This window comes from Sceloporus undulatus, chromosome 3, assembly GCF_019175285.1.
Source record: "Sceloporus undulatus isolate JIND9_A2432 ecotype Alabama chromosome 3, SceUnd_v1.1, whole genome shotgun sequence".
NCBI lineage: Eukaryota > Metazoa > Chordata > Lepidosauria > Squamata > Phrynosomatidae > Sceloporus > Sceloporus undulatus.
In genome coordinates this window covers 1,017,887-1,031,953 of record NC_056524.1, presented here as the reverse complement: position 1 = coordinate 1,031,953, position 14,067 = coordinate 1,017,887, and positions in this window count along the sequence as shown.

Below are 14,067 nucleotides of genomic sequence, written 5' to 3'. Positions count from 1 at the left end.
TCAGCTTCGGCTGATTCGCCAGCTGCGCCCATACCTGGCCCAGAGGGACCTTGAAACTGTTGTACATGCTCTGGTAACTTCGAGATTGGATTTCTGCAACGCACTCTACATGGGGCAACCCTTATACCAAACTCGGAAGCTGCAAGTAGTGCAGAACATGGCAGCACGGCTGGTCACTGGCGCTCCCAGGACCAGCCATATTACACCGGTGCTTAAAGATCTCCATTGGCTGCCTATTCGCTTCCGAGCTCAATATAAGGTGTTGGTTATCACCTATAAAGCCCTAAATGGCTTGGGCCCAGGATTCCTGAAGGACCGTCTCTCCCCATACAATCCGCCTCGCACCCTCAGAACATCTGGGCAGCAACTCCTGAAGGTGCCTGGGGCAAGGTTGGCCGCTACGGCCAGAAGATCCTTCTCCACAGCTGCCCCAGCCCTTTGGAACACGCTGCCCATAGAGCTCCGCTCATCTACCACCCTGGCCCAATTTAGGAAGGGACTTAAAACCTTCCTATTTAATCAGGCATTCCCCGACTAAACATCCTGTGGGCCTCCCTCCTCTCTCGTGGCCGTGAGGTTGGGCTAAGGGGTCTTTTATTGTTTTTATGAACTGTTGTTGTTTTAATCTGTTTTTAAATTGTATACTGCTGCACTAAGGTGCATTTTGTAAGCCGCCCTGATCTATTTGGAAGGGCGGGGTATAAATAAAATTTTATTATTTATTATTTATTAAGAAGTGATATGATAGCCCTGTTTAAGTATTTGAAGGGATGCCATATGCTTTTTGCACAGGCTGCAACCAACCAGCTGCTGAGAGGAGACTGACCTTTTGACACCGGAGCAGAGCAGGGGAAAGTTACTTTTTTGGGAAAGTCACTTGCAGAATCATCCCCGGCTGGATAGCACCCAGTGGCCACACCACTTGGGGCATTCTGGGATCTGCAGTCCCAAGGAAAGCAGCATAGCCACAGTCTGTGAAGGAAATCCTTTCGTCCGAAAAGACAAATGTTTTGGGGACCCACCAAACAGGGACCAGATCTTGAGTGCAGTCTGTGGGGGCCCCAGCCTCTTTTGTGGCTCTTTGAGGGCCCTGTGAGCCCCCAAACCCCCAGGTTACCCTATTTTTTAAAAGCCAGGTAAAGCCTTGGTCCCAAATGTCATGAAAGGGCAGTGGCTTTAGTCTTGTGCAAGCACCACATTTTATTTATTCATTTTTAAGACCAAAAATACAGGAACCTAAAACTAGAAGTGCCTTCTGGCGATTTCAGTTTTGCATTCTCAGGGAAAATGAAAATGCCAAGAAGTGTCGTCGCCAGTCTCCTTTGTGGCCAGGTTTGTGTCACTGCTATTGCCACATTCCTCATTCTTGCCAGTCTGCTTGCCCAGCGGTCACCTCAGGACTGGCCAGTTGGGTCAGACTCTGACCCCTTGTCCTTCCCAGACCCACATCTTCAACCGGGTCCACCTGGGCCCCCAGATGAACCGTGAAAAGGACAGGAATGTGAGAGCCAGACCTTGTTCTCTCTCCCAGCATATTGTTGAGGGTTGTGGCTGTTGCCGTGTGCCTTCAAGTTGCTTCCAACGTATGGCGACCCCAAGAAAAACTTTTACCATGGGGTTTTCTTGCCAGGTTTCTTCAGAGGGGGTTTGCCATCTCCTTTCCCTGAGGCTGAGAGAGTGTGACTTGCTCAAGGTCACCCACTCGGTTTCATAGCCAAGCCATATACTGCTCTTAAACATGGAGGTTCCACCTGGCTGGTGTGAATGTGCATGGCTAGCAATGGCTCCGGAACCAGGGGAAGTTGAGGTCTTTGAGTGGTAGTCCAAAAATCAACCTTTGCAAGCTCTGGTGAGCTGTTTCTCCATAAATCTATAATCAGATCTAAAAATGGACACTAAATTTCCTTGAATTTGAAAATCTCCCAGAGACCGCACGGCCAAAACGGGTGAGGTGCCAGCCTGCAGATTGCCCTCCCTGCCGTGCCATCTGAACTAAGACCAGAAACAGCAAAATGCAGGCCTATGACTAACATCTCCAATTTCTTTCTCCTGTTTGCCTCATGAAGAAACCAGTGTGACTTTGAAAGCTTGCAATGTGTAATCGTGCATTTTGGTTGGCACAATAATGGTATAGAATCATAGAATCGTAGAGTTGGAAGAGACCGCAAGGGCCATCCAGTCCAACCCCCTTCAGCCATGCAGGAAATCTAGATCAAAGCATCCCCGACAGATGGCCATCCAGCCTCCGTTTGAAGACCTCCAAGGAGGGAGACTCCACTACACTCCGAGGAAGGAGTTTGTTCCCCTGTCGAACAGCCCTTACTGTCAGGAGGTTCCTCCTAATGTTGAGATGGAATCTCTTTTCCTGCAGCTTGCATCCATTGCTCTGTGTCCTATTCTCTGGAGCAGCAGAAAACAAGCTTGTTCCCTCCTCAATATGACTTCCTTTCAAATATTTAAACAGGGCTATCATATCACCTCTTAACCTTCTTTTCTCCAGGCTAAACATACCCAGCTCCCTAAGGCGTTCCTCAGTCATAGGTATAATGGCTTGGATGTTATTGGATTTGCTATATTGCCAACACGGCTGCTCCAAGATGTTTTTCCAATATGCCTCTTCTCACTGTGTCTCAGGGTGCTGACCTGGCAGCATGCACCTGCCTTTTTCCCCCCCTTTCCTTTTCCTTTTCAATGCGGAACTGAACCTGACGGATGCTGATAACCCCCAGTTCCTTCTCTCCACTTCCCCATCTTTGCAGCACCACAATGCTCCCTAAACACACACACACAGCATACTAGGTTCAGAAGAGACCCCCCCAAGGGCCCCGATCCAGTCCAACCCCCTTCTGCCATGCAGGAACTCTCAGTCAAAGCACCCCTGACAAATGGCCATCCAGCCTCTGTTTTAAAACCTCCAAAGGAGGAGACTCCACCGCACTCTGAGGCAGCAGCATCTCCCACTGATAAAGAAGGTCTTGCAATAAATGTTTAGGAGGAATCTCTTTTGCTTGTTCTTGGTACTATTCTCAGGAGCAACAGAAAACAAGCTTACTCCAAAAAGGATGTTGAGAAGCTAGAGGGTGGTGGAGTCTTCTTTGGAGGTCTTTAAACAGCCCAACCCCCTTCTGCCATGCAGGAATACTCCATTTAAGCCCTCCTTGTGACAGATGGCTAGCTAGACTCTGTTTAAAGACCTCCACCACAATCTCCAAGGGAGCGTCTTCCACTGTTGAACAGCCTTTACTGTCAAGAGGTTCCTCCTAATGTTGAGTTGGAACCTTTTTCTGTAGTTTGCATCCATTGCTCCATTGGGTCCTGTTCTCTGGAGCAGCAGAAAACAAGCTTGCTCCCTCCTCAATATGACACCCCTTCAAATATTTAAATATATCATATCACCTCTTAACCATCTCTTCCCCAGGCTAAACATATACCCAGCTCCCTAAGTCTTTCCTCATAAGGCATGGTTTCCAGACCTTCCACCATTTTGGTGGCCCTGTTCTGGATACGCTCCAGCTTGTCAACATCCCTTTTGAATTGTGGGGCCCAGAACTGGAAGCAATATATTCCAGGTGAGGCCTGACCAAAGCAGAAGAGAGTGGCACTATGACTTTCCTCCAATCTAAACACTATATTCCCATGGATGCTTTCGTTTTGCATTCCTGCTTGGCAGAATTGGGTTGGACTAATGGCCCTTGGGTCCCCTTCCTCCTCTAATGTGCATCCGTTCCTGAGAGATTTCTTACTGGTTTTGTTTGGGGCAGTGATGATGGCAAGAGAGAGACATTCTCCTCTCTCCTCCTCCTCCTTTTGAATCAGCCCTTCTTCTCTGCTCAGGGGTTGGAGAACAGTTTCATCAGACAAGTTCCTTTTTTCAGCCAGAGCTGTTGCTGTCCAAGGATCAGGCTACAAGTATGTATATGCTGAACTTTGGAAATGGGCTGCCCTTGCTTCAGTCACGGAAACTTCCACAATTTCTAGGGAGAGCCTTCTTCTGGGACGCCTGAGGCTAGTTGTGCCTCCCTCCAACCCATTTCTGGTGGTCCAATGTGAAATATCATTTTTAAAATTGGGCAGACTTTCCACTATTCACAGGGAAAGGCAGAATTGGAAGAGTCAGAATGCACAGGGACAGGGACGTAGCTAGGATTTTAGGAAGGGGGGGGGTCCAGACTAAGTGCCACCATTATAATGGGGCTTGAGTGCGGCGGCACAGCAGCACACACCATTTTTCTAATGGAAGAGGGGGTCCGGACCCCAAGAACCCCCCCCCCCTTGGCTACGTCCCTGACAGGGAAGCCATTGAAATGCATAAGTACCTGGACAACTTCAACAGGAAAGAAGAAACCCTTAAAGTTAGCAAAGTTTGACTTCTAGATCATGGCCACATAGCCTGAAAAACTCACAGAAAACTATGGATACCAGCCACAAAAGTCTTCAACTTCACATAGAACTGGAAGAGAGCACAAGGGCTATCCAGCCCAACCCCATTCTGCCATGCAGAAGTACATCATCAAAGATCCTGAATGGAAGGTCTGGTGGTCCTTGCATCATAGGGATGGAAGGGATCCCAAGGGGACATCTAGTTCAACCCCCTGCCATGCAGGAGTTTACTGCTAAACTACTGCGGAGAGGTGGCCATCCAACCTTTGTTTCAAGATCTCCATCAAACTACAAGAAAAGCGATTTCACCTGAACCTTAAGAAGGACTTCCTGGCGGTTAGACCTGTCCGACCGTGGAAGACGCTGATGGAGTCCCCTTCTTTGGAGGTTTTTAAACAGAATCTGGATGGCCATTTGTCACAGGGAGGGCTTTGGCAGAAGGGGGCTGGATTGCATGGCATCTTGGGGTCTCTTCCAACGCTGCAATTCTAGAATCAAAGGAGAGTCCACTATCTTCTGAGGCAGTTATAACTCTGATCTTGCTTACCTTCCAAAACAGATGAGACTGAAGGTGTGCTTGGGGTAGTGAGATAGTGTGTGGCACCCTTGTGTTGCCTTTGACCGCAGCGGTGGGCCCACAGAGATCCAGAGGACCTGTCTCCAGGATTGGTGCTGGGAGGACAGTGGTGGCTGAGCATCTCCAAGCCCCATGGCCATTAAACCCAGGCTCCATCAGGCTCCATCACAGATCTGGAACTCTTCAAGGTCCGCAACAAAGGCAGGACCCCCACCTGTAAAAGGTGTGCGCAGGCTGACAGTCCCACTCACTCAGCTGTCCCCCTCCCCAAAATGACACCCATCTCTGGCTCCATGTTTTGGCCCTGAGTCCCAGCCCTTTGCTGCTGTGCCTCAAGAGGACAGATGTTTTGTTCTCCTCTCTAGAGAGTTGGAAGAGACTCCAAGGGCCATACAGTGCAACTCCCTTCTGCCATGCAGGAACTCTCAATCAAAGTGTACCCGAAAGATGGCCACCCAGCCTCTGTTTAAAGACCTCCAAGGAAGGAGACTCCACTGGCCTTGGGGTGGCCAACTCAACTTGCCTTGGGCAACCAGCAGAGCTTCCCTTCCCTCATCTTGGTGGGAAGTCCTGACTGCCAGCATGATAGTTTTATTATTTTTATTGAGCTGTTTTAATGTATTTTGTATGGTTTTTTGATTAATTGTATTGTTATTACATGCTGTTCACCACCCTGATTTTCAGAAGGGCGGTATACAAATAAAGTTTTATTATTATTATTATTATTATTATTATTATTATTAAAGGCATGCTTATCAAATTTGCAGATGACACCAAACTAGGAGGAATAGCTAATGCTCCAGAGGACAGGATCAACATTCAAAATGACCTGAATAGACTTGAAAGCTGGGCCAAAGCTAACAAAATGAAATTCAACACAGAGAAATGTAAGGTCCTCCACTTAGGTATTAAAAAAATGAAATGCATAGATATAGGATTATGGGGGACACCTGGCTTAAGGAGACTTCTACATATGAAAGGGATCTAGGAGTCCTAGTAGACCACAAGTTGAATTTCATTTTGACTATAAGCCGTTCATTCTGAATTTTGATCAGAAGGCAGGTGAGTGGGTTTCCAAAGCCGTTGATGTTTTCACAGAGAGAGCCATTGCCGGGTGAACTAGTTTGAAGCCCACCCTCTGTGTGTGAATGTATGTGAAGACACACCCAACTAAAGATGTGTCAGATTTGGGTGTGCAACGCCGGTACCCTGGTGAAATCAAACTCCTTTACCCAAAAAGGCTATGATGGTGAATGTAAAGTTCAAAAGGGGGAAGTTTAATTTAAAGAACAAAAGTACGTAAAGAGTTTTCTCCTCCCCAGCTCTAGATAACTTGAAATAAAAGATGCTTTACAGTTTGGCTTTCAGCAATCTTCAGGGTGTCATCTCTCTGGGTTTGATCTTGGTTTGATCTCCTCACTCAATGGAGCTGCTGCAGGGTCTTTCAGCTCCTGAATTCTTTGACTTCTTTGTTGTTGGTAACTAAGGCAAGGGAGGGAAATATATTGTTTTTATACTGTATGTTATTTTAATGTTGTAAACCGCCCGGATTGGTTCGCCACAGGGCAGTATATAAATAAAATTTATTATTATTATTATTTTATTATTACAGACCGTCCGTTTGGGGCAGCCTGTATCCAGCCCTTTCCCTGCCGGATCGGGGCCTCAGCTGCCACAGCGGCAGCCTCTGAGGCCCCGATCCACTGCTTTCCAGGTCGCAGGGAAGCAGAAAAAGGCCGCTTCCCCGCAGCCTGGAAAGGGGTGTCCTTGGGGCTTCATGCCCCAAGGACACCCGATGGAGGCGAGGAGGAGGAGAAAGGGGCTGCTCAGCCCCTTTCTGCCTTGCATCGCTGGCGCATCTGTCTAAAGGCTGTGCCAGCGATGCAAATCCTAGAAGGAGCTCCATTTTGGAATTCCTTCTGGGGCTGTGAAAATGGCGCCCCAGGCGCCCTCGCGCAGTGTGAGGACATCACGTCCGCGCCGCCCCGTTTGGAGGTGGCACGTTCGTGACGTCCTAATGGCGGTGCACATCTAGAATGGGCATCGCCACTTTGTACGTACAAGAAACACCCCCGGGCAACCATCGTACGTACACGGTACGTACTTTAGGCGCATGTGTAACGTGCCTAATTTGGCTAACTTGATCCTGGTAACTAAATTGGCTAAATTGGTGTAAGAAATGCCCTTTCCGTCTGTCTGGGCCTGTTTGCCACCAAAAGGCAGCTCTCTGCAAGCTCAGCAAAGACTGCCTCAAACTAAAAGCCTCCAGCTGCAACGGAGCTTGCTGGGAAGGGGCAAACCAAACCTGGAAAAATGCAGGGGACCCTACAGCTCTCCCACAACTAATACAGTGAACATTTCCGACACTAAAACATACTATGGCCTGATCTAATATGAAAGAAAATGCAGGGGGAGATTCAAACAGTCCTGGCTGGACATTATAATGTGTGTCTGCCACACCTGGATAACTCAGGTTGCAGTAAGAGTCCAATAACTCATACAAGGCTCTCCATTAAGGAACTGCAAACAAAGCTCTGTTCATTGCAGTTGCTATCCACTGGTAGTTAGCATGAACTCTGTGTATCTGATGATACTTCTGTCCTGCTTCAGAAAATAGATGGGTTGGGGATTTTGCCCCCTTCCAAGTCAGGTCCTGCCATTTCCATATAATTGCTGGCTTTGCATAACAAATACGAAGGGAGGACGATGTGCTCTGTCCTGAAAGCTCTGTGTGTGTGTGTGTGTGTGTGTGTGTGTGTGTGTGTGTGTAGAGGGGATGGGTGTTTTCACATGCGTGAATATGGTGTGTCTGACTCTGACCAGACAGGCAAAGCTAGCAAGGAGGACTCTCTTGTCTTCAATTTGCATGTGTTTATGTGTGTGCATGCATGCATATGTGCCTTCAAGTCGCCTGTCAGCTTATGGCAACCTCATGCATTTTTCATAGGATTCTCTTAGAGTAGTGTCAGAACAGAAAACAGGGAAACAGAGTGGTTCCCAACTGAGAAAGGGGTCAGACAAGGCTGCATCCTCTCACCTTGTCTGTTCAACTTATATGCAGAACGTATTATAAGGAAAGCAGGCTTGGACACAGAAGAAGGAGGACTGAAAACAGGAGGAACGAATATCAACAATCTGAGATACATAGATGACACCATACTACTAACCGACTGGAACACCTAAGAAGATGAAAGAAGAAAGTGCAAAGGCAGCCTTGCAGTTAAACTTAAAGAAAACAAAAATAATGACCATGGAGAATTTACAACAGTTCAACCTTGTCAATGAAGAAATAGAAATAGCATAGTAAAAGAATTCCCATTCCTGGGATCAATCATTGATAGAAATGGGGACTGCACCCAGGAAATCAGAAGAAGATTAAGAATGGGAAGAATGGCTATGAAGGAATTAGAAAAGATCCTAAAATGCAAGGATATACAACTGAGCACAAAGGTTAGAATCATACAACCATTGTATTCCCTATTATTGCCATGGATGGATGTGAGAGCTGGACAGTTAAGAAAGAAGATAGGAAGAAACTCCATTCATTTGAGATTTAGGGCTGGAGAAGAGGGCTGAGGATCCCATGGACAGCAGCCAAAAGGACAAACCAATGGCTCCTGGAGCAGATCAAGCCAGAAACTTCCCTGGAAGAAGCCAAGAGGACCAAAGTCAGGCTGTCGTCCTTCGGACACATCATGAGAAGGAAGGACTCCTTGGAAAAGACCATAATGTTGGGAACGGCAGAGGAAGGCCACAGACCAAATGGATGGAGTCTGTTAAGGAGGGCACTATGGGTTTCATGGGGTTACAGGAATTAAGCAAAGCAGGGGAGATGGCTCATCCAGAGGGTCGCTATGGGTCCAGATCGACTCAAGGGCAGTTAACAACAACAACAACACCCAAAGGAATCCTCAGAGGTAGTTTTGCCCTTTCCTTCCTCTGAAATACAGCCTCCAGCACCTGGTCTTCGCAGGCAGTCTCCCACCCTGGTACTAAGCAGGGCTGACCCTACTTAGCTTCCAAGATCAGAAGGGACCTGGTGCCTTGAGGGTATTTAGACTAGCCATCAGTCTGTCTACAACTCCCTTTGTCTTTCTGGGGAATTTGAAGGGTTGCACCCTAGGAATGGAAATTATTCACTTGCTTTATTCTTGATTTGCTCATTTTTACACCATCGTTAAGAAGGGAGATGAGTGCTGTGTAGCTCAGAAGCTTATGGGTGGCTGTCTTGTGCAAGGAAGCAGCACTTAGCCTGAGCACTTCTCTATGTGCATCTCTCTCTCTCTCTCTCTCTGTCCAAAGCTTTAATGAACAAAGGGCAATTATTCTGGAATTTGGCAAAGGAAGCAAAGCCTAGCTGGAAACAGAACATACCATGGAAATATGTGCTGGAGGCAAGGATGGCAGGAAGGGGACTGTCTGGCCCTGGAGGGGATTTGTGTGCCAGGTCTAGGAAGGCCTTTGGGATGTGGCCACCTGGACGGAGCATCAGCGGCCACTGAAATATTGGGCACAGGAAGAGTCTGGCTGGGGGAGACCCAGCTCCTTAAAGACCCAACTGGGGATAAACTTGGGTCCTATCCCAAAGAGCTTGCAATAGAATCCTAGAGTTGGAAGAGACCCCAAGAGCCCTGATCCAGTCCAACACCCTTCTTCTGCCATGCAGGAACTCTCAGTCAAAGCATCCCCAGCAGATGATCATCCAGCCTTTATTTAAAGACCTCTAAGGAAGGAGACTCCACTATACTCCGAGGAAGGAGTGTGTTCCACTGCCAAACAGCCCTTACTCAGGAAGTTCCTCCTAATGTTGAGGTGGAATCTCTTTTCCTGGAGCTTGCATCCATTGCTCTATTGTGTCCTATTCTCTGGAACAGCAGAAAACAAGCTTGCTCCCTCCTCAATATGACACCCCTTCAAGTATTTAAACAGGGCTATCCTATCACCCCTTAACCTTCTCTTCTCCAGGCTAAACATCCCCAGCAGTTCCCTAAGTCTTTCCTCATAGGGCTTCATGGTTTCCAGACTCTTCACCATTTTAGTCCCCCTCCTTTGGACACATGGCTCCAAATTGTCAACATCCTTCTTGAATTGTGGTGCAACCACAGCATTGCAATATGCTATGCCAGCTGGCAAGGGGCTTATGGAAGCTGCAGTCCAGAGGTGCAGCTGGCTGAGGATGTCCGGATGCACAGGGTGACCAGAAAGCCTCCTCTTTTTTTCCAGGAACATGTCCTACATACATTTCAACCTTCTGTCCCGGAGGAATTTCACAATGTCCTACATTTTGAGCATGGCTAAGAAGCATAAATTTATATTTACATGAGTAGGGTCTTTTTAAAAGCTTTTATTTAAAGTGCCTACATTTTGCGGTGCCTCGTCCACCTTTGAAGTGATGCCATCTGGTCACCCTGGTAGTGCATCATGTCCACCTCCAGGTCAGGGCCCTTGTGGTCTTTGCACCCACTTAGACTCTGGCCTTTCCCAGCAAAAGTGGGCCTTGGGTTCCTCCCTCCTCAGGGCCAGGAAGCTGGGCACGGCCGGAGGAAACCTCCGCAGCAGCAGGAAGAGCCACTTCCCTCTTTTTCTGGAGGATGGGCAGTGAGCGCACTTTGCCTGGCAAGCCAAGGAAGGGCATGGAAACGTCCCTTTCCCCACAAGACTACAGTCTCCACAATGAAGATGTGATATTTGTATGACTGGAACAAAGGTTCTCCAGCACAACTCTATGCTCAGCTTCTGGCAGAATTGTGCTGGAGGACCTAGAGATTCCTAGAGAGGAAGTAGTAATGAAAACCTCAAATAATCAAATCTGCCAAAGTCAAAGATGCAAATGTGGAGGGTCAACTCTATTTTAAAAGGAATTGTAAACTCTTCTGGTAGCTTTTTAGTGGTATTCTTGGTTTGTTAATGGTGTGAGCTCCCTTGGGTCCCATATTGGGCGAAATGTCAGATACACATTTGTCATATTAATTATATTAAGGACACTTCTAGGAGCTCAAACTACTGGGAAAGACTCCTCAGATGCAACATTAGAGGCTCTTTCTTCTGGACCAGATTTAAAAAAAATCACACACACAATTTCTGAGTCACAAACTTCCTGGGAACAAAGAAACGCTGCCGCTCCTCGCCGCGTTGTGCAACTGCGGTCAGGAAGTGTTGTGCTCTGCTGCTGAGCAACCTGAACTGTTGTCGCAATGCACAACCTGCCATGGCTACCTGGCAGCTACTGGCACAAAGGAAAACGTTCTCTGCCCTTTGGGAAGAGACTGGCAAGGGTTTGGTGGCACCTGGGCAGGATGCTGTGGGTCACAGATTTATTAGTCACAGAAAGTCAACATGGGTTTCAGAGAAAGAAGTCATGCCAGACAAATCTAATCTCTTTCTTTGATAAAATGACCATCTTGGTAGATGAAGGGAATGCTGTGGATATAGTAGATCTTGATTTCACTAAGGCCTTTGACAAGGTTTCCCATGACATACTTGCAAACAAGCTTGTAAAATGTGGGCTAGACAAAGGAACTGTTACATGGATTTGTCATTGGTTGACCAGCTGAACCCAAAGGATGGTCGGCAATGGCTCCTTTTCTTCATCCTGGAGAGAAGTGACCAGTGGGGTGTCCAGTGGTCCTCTGTCCTGGGCTCAATGCTATTCAACATCTTTATCAATGACTTGGAGGACAGAATAGGGAGAATAGAGGGGTCTTTCAAGGTTGTCCAGTGGAACACACTTTCTTGCAGTACAGTGGAATCTCCTTCCTTGGAGGTCTTTAAACAGAGGCTGGATGGCCATCTGTCGGGGATGTTTTGATTGAGATTTCCTGCATGGCTGAAGGGGGGGCAGACTGGAGGACCCTTGGGGTCTCTTCTAATGCTAGGTTTCTATGATTCTATGATTGGAAAACTTACTTTTTTGGGGACTAGCGCTCCCAGAATCCTCCTTATGTCAGCTGTCCTGGCAGAAGAAAAAATGTTATCTGGAAGAGACTGCTGGCCTGTGTCGACCACAGAGTTGCACTGGAGGACCTGGATATTCCTAGAGAGGTCTTTTCTCAGGTAGAAAGAATAGTGGTTTTTCATTTGTGGTATTTCCACATTCACAGGGGTCCTTTAACCCTAACCACTGAACAAGAAACACTATTCTCTCCAGGTCCTCCAGGGCAACTCTGCCAGATGTTGATCACAGAATCATGCTGGAGGACTAAAAGGCCTATAGAAGTATTTTCTCTAGGAACATCTAGGTTCTCCAGCGCAACTTTATGGTCAACGTCTGGCAGAGTTGCGCTGGAGGACTTAGAGGTTCCTAGAGAGGACATAATAATCAAAACCACAAATAATCAAGGCTGCAAAAGTCAAAGCCGCAATTGTGGAGGGACAACTGGAGGTAGATTTAGTTCTATCTACTGTATTCTCAACTTCTATTGAGGTTTAGTCCTTCCATCCATTCCTGCAGCCTGATTTCCTTGCCCTCCAGAACGCCAACCTAAATCTCGATCTCGGTTCCTTCTTCTCATCTTTTGGACAGCAAGACATGGACTTTAGGCTGCTGCTGTTCGCTGAGTTTTGGAGAGCAAAATCCCTTATAAATTAATGGGAGGGGATGGGGATGCCATTTTGATCCCTGCCCCCCATCCCCCCCAGGCACCCAAATGTCTTGGTCGGTCCCAGACTCACTAGCTTCCTGTTTAGATTCTTGCAATACGGTCCTTTCTATTACCTTTTTTTTTTCTTGAGCGCCGAAGTCAGTCCCACCATCTCCTTGCCTCTTTCCACTGCAGTCGGACGTGAGACTTCAAGGGATCTGGCTTTTGAGAGAAGACTGGAGGTCATAGAATCATAGAATCATAGAATCATCGAGTTGGAAGAGACCACAAGGGCCATCCAGTCCAACCCCCCGCCATGCAGGAAATCACAATCAAAGCATCCCCGACAGATGGCCATCCAGCCTCTGCTTGAAGACCTCCAAGGAAGGAGACTCCACTACACTCCGAGGGAGTTTGTTCCACTGTCGAACAGCCCTTACTGTCAGGTCGTTCTCTCTCTTTCTTTGCCTTTGGATCATAGAGTCCTAGAGCTGGAAGAGTTCCCAAGGGCCATCCACTCCAACCCGCTTCTGCCATGCAGGAACTCACAATAAGGGCACTCCTGAGCAATGTCCATAGGAGTGCCTTATAGCCCAGAGGAGAGGATCACAATTCAAAATGACCTGAATAGATTAGAAAGCTGGGCCAAAACTAACAAAGGCCCAGTATATACAGGCGCTTTGTGACATGGCAGTGGCGATATTAGGGTTCCGGAGCATGCAGCAACCACATGCTCCCGAACCCTAATATGTACAGGTGCCAGCATCATGGCGGCCTCCCATCCATACGGGGGCCACCATGATGCTTCCACCGATCCCATGCAATGGCCAGGCATCACTGGCAGGAAGTGGCATCATGGCGGTGCCCCTTCCTGCTTCTGGTGTCGCATAAAAGAAGCAGCTCTAGGCAGCTGTTTTTTTGTGGTGCACCTGTGCTGCAGCAGCATGAGGATGCTCCAGCACAGACGCGGGGCTTACAGGGGCAGCACGGAGCCTCCCGTCTGTACTGCCCCAAAATGAAATTCAACAGGGGAAAATGTAAAGTACTGCACTTGGGGCGGAAAAATGAAATACATAGATATAGGATTATGGGGGACACCTGGCTTAAGGACACTTATACGTGTGAAAAGGATCTAAGTCCTAGAAGACCACAAGTTGAACATGAGTCAACAGTGTGATGTGGCAGCTAAAAAGGCCAACGCAATTTTAGGCTGCATCAAGAGAAGTATAGTGTCTAGATAAAGCAGTGGTTCCCAACCTGTGGGTCGGGACCCTTTTGGGGGTCGAATGACTCTTTCATGGGGGTCGCCTAAGACCATTGGAAAACATCTATTTAATTACAGTTATGAAGTAGCAATGAAAATAATTTCATGCGTTTGGGTTACAACAACATGAGGAACTGTATTAAAGGGTCGCGGCATTACGAAGGTTGGGAACCACTGAGATAAAGGGAAGTAATAGTGTAACTCTATTCTGCTCTGGTCAGTCCTCACCGGGAATAACCCTGGGTCCAGTTCTGGGAACCACAGTT